The sequence below is a fragment of the Vigna unguiculata genome, unplaced genomic scaffold, assembly GCF_037176805.1.
Source record: "Vigna unguiculata cultivar grain cowpea cultivar isolate G323 ecotype 2 unplaced genomic scaffold, ASM3717680v1 ptg000436l, whole genome shotgun sequence".
Classification (NCBI taxonomy): domain Eukaryota; kingdom Viridiplantae; phylum Streptophyta; class Magnoliopsida; order Fabales; family Fabaceae; genus Vigna; species Vigna unguiculata.
The window spans coordinates 1-7,500 of NW_028197071.1; the positions used below are offsets into that span (position 1 = coordinate 1).

At 32.5% G+C, this 7,500-nt stretch overlaps 4 non-coding genes across 4 annotated transcripts; 2 read left to right on the plus strand and 2 right to left on the minus strand.

Moving 5' to 3' along the window:
- Nucleotides 1-3,313: 3,313 nt before the first annotated feature.
- TRNAT-GGU (transfer RNA threonine (anticodon GGU)) lies at nucleotides 3,314-3,385 on the minus strand. Its single transcript has one exon. It is a non-coding gene; the product is annotated as a tRNA-Thr (tRNA).
- A 941-nt stretch (nucleotides 3,386-4,326) lies between these two features.
- Nucleotides 4,327-4,410, plus strand: TRNAY-GUA (transfer RNA tyrosine (anticodon GUA)). Its single transcript has one exon. It is a non-coding gene; the product is annotated as a tRNA-Tyr (tRNA).
- A 457-nt stretch (nucleotides 4,411-4,867) lies between these two features.
- Nucleotides 4,868-4,941, plus strand: TRNAD-GUC (transfer RNA aspartic acid (anticodon GUC)). Its single transcript has one exon. It is a non-coding gene; the product is annotated as a tRNA-Asp (tRNA).
- A 2,145-nt stretch (nucleotides 4,942-7,086) lies between these two features.
- TRNAC-GCA (transfer RNA cysteine (anticodon GCA)) lies at nucleotides 7,087-7,157 on the minus strand. The gene has a single exon. It is a non-coding gene; the product is annotated as a tRNA-Cys (tRNA).
- Between the last annotated feature and the right edge of the window lie 343 nt (nucleotides 7,158-7,500).

Consider the following 7,500-nt stretch of genomic DNA (forward strand, 5'->3'; position numbering starts at 1 on the left):
GAGCATGAGTCATATATTCCGCAGAACGACGTTCTTGCCAAGGCTGTATATCTTTTTTCAGTCTACTCAAGTCTAAACCATTAGGACCCCTTAGAGGTTCTAACCAAGGAGCACGCAAATCCCAAAAACGCATAGTTTCTCCGCCAAAAATAACTTCTCCAGTCGGGGAACGCATTAGATATTTACCTAAACCTGTAGGTCCTTGAGCAGATCCTACATTAGCCCCAAGACGTTGGTCTCTAACTAGAAAAGTAAATGCTTGAGCTTGAGAAGCTTCTGGACCAGTGGGCCCATAAAACTCACTAGGATAAGCGGTATTATTAAACCAGACAAAGCAACAAGCAATAAAACCAAAAACAGATAAAGCACCTAAACTATAAGATAAGTAAGCTTCTCCAGACCATACAAGTGCACGCCGAGCCCATGCAAAGGGTTTGGTTAAGATATGCCAGATTCCACCAAGTATACAAATGGAACCCAACCATACATGCCCTCCAATAATATCTTCCAAATCGTCCACACTAACAATCCACCCTTCGCCCCCAAAAGGCGATTTTAATAAATATCCAAATAGAATACTTGGACTAAGGGTCAAATTGGTTATTTTTCTTACATCTCCCCCCCCCGGAGCCCATGTATCATATATACCTCCAAAATAAAGAGCCTTGAATACTAGAAGAAAAGCACCTATACCTAACAAGATTAAGTGAATACCCAAAATTGTAGTCATTTTATTTCTATCTTTCCATACATAACCGAAGAACGGAAAAGATTCTTCAAGAGTCTCAGGTCCCAGAAGTGCATGATAAATACCGCCAAAGCCCAATACTGCAGAGGAAATTAAGTGAAGTACTCCAGACACAAAGTATGGAAAAGTGTCTATAACTTCCCCCCCAGGACCTACTCCCCAACCTAGAGTAGCTAGGTGGGGAAGCAAAATTAAACCTTGTTCATACATGGGCTTCTCGGGTACGAAATGAGCCACTTCAAAAAGGTTCATTGCTCCGGCCCAGAATACTATTAATCCAGCATGGGCTACATGGGCCCCTAATAGTTTACCAGATAAATTGATAAGTCGGGCATTCCCGGCCCACCAAGCGAAACCGGTAGTTTCCTGGTCACGACCAGTTAAAGCTAAAGTTCCATTAAAGAGCGTTTCCACGTGGTAGAACCTCCTCAGGGAATATAAGGTTTTCATGAGGCTGATCTTGAGCTGCCATCCACGCACGAATACCTTCGTTTAAGAGAATATTTTTTGTGTAGAAAGTCTCAAATTCAGGATCTTCCGCTGCGCGGATTTCTTGAGAAACGAAGTCATAAGCACGTAGGTTCAGGGCCAAACCGACTACCCCAAGAGCACTCATCCATAAACCAGTTACTGGTACAAATAACATAAAGAAATGTAACCAACGTTTATTGGAAAAAGCAACCCCAAAGATTTGGGACCAAAAGCGATTAGCAGTAACCATTGAATAAGTTTCTTCAGCTTGGGTTGGGTTAAAAGCACGGAATGTATTTGCGCCATCACCATCTTCAAATAAAGTATTTTCTACGGTTGCACCATGAATAGCGCATAGTAGTGCAGCGCCCAATACACCAGCAACTCCCATCATATGAAATGGGTTTAATGTCCAATTATGAAATCCTTGGAAAAAGAGGATGAATCGAAATATAGCTGCTACACCAAAACTTGGAGCAAAGAACCAACCAGACTGACCCAGTGGATAAATAAGGAATACAGAAACAAAAACAGCAATTGGACCTGAGAATGCGATTGCATTATAAGGTCGCAATTGAACAGATCGAGCAAGTTCAAATTGACGTAACATGAAACCTATTAATCCGAAAGCACCGTGGAGAGCAACAAAAGTCCACAGACCGCCTAACTGACACCAACGGGTAAAATCTCCCTGTGCTTCAGGACCCCACAGTAACAACAAAGAGTGTGCTAAACTATTAGCGGGAGTGGAAACTGCAGCGGTTAAGAAGTTGCAGCCTTCTAAATAAGAACTTGCCAAGCCGTGAGTATACCATGAAGTTACAAAGGTCGTACCTGTAAACCAACCCCCCAAGGCGAAATAGGCGCAAGGAAAGAGTAATAGACCGGACCAACCCACAAAAACGAAACGGTCCCTCCGCAACCAGTCATCCATAATATCAAATAAATCATTTTCATCTTTGGTAAATTTACCAAGAGCTATAGTCATAGCGATCCTCCTATTCAACTACTTCAACCATTTCCCAACACCTCATAGAGCATTTTCAGAGATGGGACGGACCTTGATCATTTATCTCTATTCATTTCTCTCTCTATATATATATAGAATATATAAGTATACTTTCCCTTGTTTTCTAATCGGTTTCGAATAAAAAATCATTTATGGGTCTATTGATATCTAGGGCAAATCCATGAACTCGATGTGGTTATTCCTTATCTATTCTTAAAAATCTTCCAAGTCATCAATCATAAAATCTGCTATGACTCCAAAATCCGATAGAAATTTTTTTTTCAGAACTGTTCAAGAAACAAATGATCCCCTGTTTCACTTCTTATACCTAGCGGATCTTCAGACATATTTCTCTCCTTTCATCAAAGAAACTTATTCTTGAAGTTTGGTTGTGAATTGACTTCTATTTTGTCTAGGAAACTACTGTAGGATCATAGGTTTTCTAAATTTCTATTTCATTTACAGTTTTTTCTTTAGTATTTCATTTTTTTTTATAAATACTATAATAAAAAGAAAAAACTGTAAATGAAAGTTTTTGTCTCATATATATGAATTGCTGGAAAAATATCGTACACATCGATATGAAAAGAAACTATTTGATATGTGAAGACATAATTTAATGTATTTTTCTATTATTTCTATAAGATTCTATCTAATCTTATAGAAATAATAGAAATTTATGGAAAAAAATATGTTTCATTTTAATTTTAAAAAAACTTGTTTGGTGGAACTTGAAATTCGTATTAAGGCCCTTCTGAGTAAAGAAAAGGCATAACCTTTTTTCTTAGTTCAGAAACAAGAAGATTTCATTGGAAATATTCAGAGATTCTTAGGGAGTCTAAACGAAAAAAGTCTTAAAAAGAAAAAAAATTGTTCGAATTGAATCTTTATCAAATTTGAATATCAGAATAGTAGATATAAATATAATTCAACGGGTTAGGTCCACTTACTTTTTTTTATTTTTCCATTATTGAATTTTACACTTTTTCTTTTTTATTACAAATAGAAACTTTTTCAAAATATCAAGAATCTTTTTATTCTTCCTTCAAATAGAAAGACTATTGCTTTTGAAAAAAAAAGTAAAAAGCCCCTTATCGGATTTGAACCGATGACTTACGCCTTACCATGGCGTTACTCTACCACTGAGTTAAAAGGGCCCTTTTTCTTTCTTTCAATTTCTAAATAAGGAACTAGCATGACTAGTACATATATTTGTTACTGTGTATACTTATTCTATAAATTTATATAAATTATTTCTATAAATTTATATAAATTATATAAATTAAATGATATAAATGGGATTAGAATACATGTACATCAATATCTATTATTTGTATAATGACTCATCAAAGAACAAAAAATTGGATTTACCTAGTGAATAGAATATAGTTAAAAAAAAGAATTGATTAAGATTGGATTTGATCCATATCAAATATATTATTTCAAAATGGATTCTTGAAGTCATTCTAATCATAACACTAAATTCTTTTTATTGATACATAAATGTACTCACAAAATAAAATATTTCATCGAAACATTGATAAAATCGAATCATTGATAAAATGGATTCAATATGTTCTGTCCCTAAACCAAATTTTTATTTTTTTATTGAAAAATTCTATTTTCCAAAGTTTTTTTTCTTAGTATTAGATATAAATCTACCTATCGAATCTTAGTATTAGTAATAAATGATAGAAATGAAGTTTTAACCTCTCGTCCTTTGCAACAAACGAATCATTCCTGTGAAGAATTTTCTCTTTATTGGAACATTACTTCTTTTTTTTTCTTATTATGACTGGAATAAAAAAATTTAGAAATATAAATGATTAATAAAAAATTTCTATGGAATTATGAAAGAACGAAAAATATTTTTTTTTATCGAATCATATCATTATATTGACAATTGCAAAAAACTGTTCATACTATGAACGTAGTATAATGGCGGTCGGGCAAGTATGCCCCCATCGTCTAGTGGTTCAGGACATCTCTCTTTCAAGGAGGCAGCGGGGATTCGACTTCCCCTGGGGGTAGGGTGTTACGAAAGGAAGTTGATCAAAAATTTTCAATAAAAACTGAAATGTATTCTTCCTATTGTGCTGGGTCGATGCCCGAGCGGTTAATGGGGACGGACTGTAAATTCGTTGGCAATATGTCTACGCTGGTTCAAATCCAGCTCGGCCCAAGAATTTGCCGATCCACTATGAAATTCTATAACCCATTTATAGTTCTCTGGAAATGACTGATGTGCTATGATACGGAAGAATCAAAATATTAAACATATCTAAGGTTATTTCTTTTTTTTCTGTATTCCATATTTCTTTCCACAAATTCAAAATCTTGTTAATAATCGGTATTCATGTCAAGATCTGTAAGTAGAAAATATAAGGAAAAATTGAAAAAAAAAATATTTTTTTTTCATTGATTCAATTTTCAATCGATTTGTTAATAGAATAAGAATAAGAAACGGATTACGAGTAATTTGTGTCGATCTCACTAAAGTGGATATCGATATACATATCAATATATAAAAAAATGCGCTTTTTTCATTTACAACAAAAAGGTTCGAATCCGAAATAGAAAAAGAAAAGGTTTGACAGAAACGGTCCGTAAAAATATTTATACAGTACACCCCTTTCCCTGGGATTGTAGTTCAATTGGTCAGAGCACCGCCCTGTCAAGGCGGAAGCTGCGGGTTCGAGCCCCGTCAATCCCGTTGGATATAAATCCAAAAAAATAAAAAATAAATTCCTTTTTTGTGTATTTGTAGGGAATCAAATTGATAAACAAAATTTTATTTGGGGCCCCCCCCTGCTTTTTCATTTGTTTCGCCGAAAAAGGAAGGAAAGGGATTTTGGACTTTCATCAAGAATAAATGTTTTTTTGTTTTATTTAGTATGGATAAAAGATCTTCCTATGTTATACTATTTCATGAGTTGATTTGATAGCTCAGATTTTGTGATTCATGATATTGATCCGATTTGATATCATTGAAATCCAATTTATACCATTGTTGAAAGATTGAACATTTCTATGGGATTAAATCCCGAATTTTTTTTTTAGAAATTTAAGAGAAATAGAACATAATAAAGATTATGGAAGTAAATATTCTCGCATTTATTGCTACTGCACTGTTTATTCTAGTTCCTACTGCTTTTTTACTTATAATTTATGTAAAAACGGTAAGTAAAAGTGACTAATTTCACTGAAATATGATTTCTTCATTTTTATGAATGATTTAAAAAAATGATCGTACAATCAGCGTAATCCAGATAGTAGAAATCAATTTGATTTCTACTATCTGAGAATTGCGTCCAATTTTTTTTTTCAGATTCTTTTTACAAACAATTCCGGTATCTTAGGAAAAAAAGGGGGTAAAAAAACAGGAATGGTTATTACACGGTCCGCCATTTTCCATATATATATATATCTATATAACCAGGTTAAGCGTCAGTTCATCGAAATAGAAATTTTAAGAAAAATTTGATTGGAATAGGAATCCATTTCTTCTTCTTTTTGATTCCCTTGTTTTTCTCAAAATAGGAATATGGGAATAATGAAAATATTTGTTTGATTGAAAGAGTATTTTCAATTCCTATAAGATACATAGAATACATTACACTACTAAAATATAATAGAATCAAGATAGATTTTCTATTTGAACTCAATTAATTAGTATTAGTTTAAATGAAATATTTTCATTCAATAGTTTCGAAATTCAAAAATTCAGGTAGAAATCAACAAGGTTACTTGGATCCCTTAACTCAATTTTTAGTATCCCTATAGCCCACTTCTTCCCCATACTACGAGGGAAAGGGAAAATGAAAAAACTACCATTAAAGCAGCCCAAGCAATACTTACTATATCCATGTAAATTTTGTCTCCTATCTCTATAAATATGAAGGAACTATTTCATTATTTTTTCAAATTTTTTATTCTATTCTTTTTTTTGTATTATTCGCTAAAAATACTATACTATAATAGTGGAATTGCTATTACAGAGTCAAAAAAAGGATTCTGGGCTAACATCATTCACGAAAAACAAGAATTCATTCTATTTATTAGTTATTAGAACATCTAAAAAGTTTTTTTTGATTATTTTTAGTAAAATCATAAAACATTAAACATAAAAAAATTATAGGAAGTTATAAGTCAATGAATGTTACTACCAGGTGGGAATATTAAGATTTCTCTTTTATCATTTCCTTAAGGATTTCATAAAAAAAGAATCAAGACAGATTCATTTGCATACTTATACTCTTCTTTCTATTTGAAATAGTCCCTTAAATGTCTCCCAATTCGTTCTCTAAAATAATTAAAAAAACTTTTTTTCTTTTCTATTCGATTTTAGAATCAAAACTTTTTAATTTTATTAGAATATAGAATATGAAAATCTAAAGAATACTTTTTTTGAATATTACGAAAGCGAATTAGCTAAATTAAAGCTATTAAATAGAATTGATCTAAATAAATAATATTGATAAAATGTGGAAGCACTCATAAACTTTAAATTAGTCTGTATAGAAGGTTTTTCTTCTGCCTTTTCTCTACCTAAAAATGGACTTTCCTATCCGACTTATTCTTAATCCAATCTAATAAAAGACCCAGTCAGGAGACAGACACTACAATAGTTGTGTAGTGAACGAACTATCATTTCTAAATTTATGGATTCCTTTTCACTACTAGAATCTTTCCTTGAATTCGAGACAAAAATATTTACAACATTTTTTAAGCTACTGATGCTTATAATTTCGAATCAAACGCAATTCTCAAGACTCCTTTTCCCTCGCTTGCTTCTGTTGGAAAAAAAGTTTTCTAAAAAAACGTAATATAATCTTTCATTTACAGTTTCTTATCGATCAGGCGACACCCGGATTTGAACTGGGGAAAAAGGATTTGCAGTCCCCCGCCTTACCACTCGGCCATGCCGCCAATAAAAATATAGATATGAAGTTTTTGAGAATACTCCCCCCTTTTCTTTCTATTGAAAAATTGAAAAACAATCTTGAGACAAATCGCAACCGTTAACTATTCTTTTATGAATTATTCTTGAATATTTGAATAGAAATTTTTTTTTCTTAATGAGATCAGAAAATAAAAATTGATACATAACCAATCAATATTGCTTTTTTTTTTAACTTTGTTCATTCTAATTATAACAGCAACTTTCAATATATGTAAACCCTAGAATATCAATTTGATCTGTTACACAGATATTATCTAATCGAGTATCTTATCCATATCTATATAGATATAGAATACCAATACTATACGG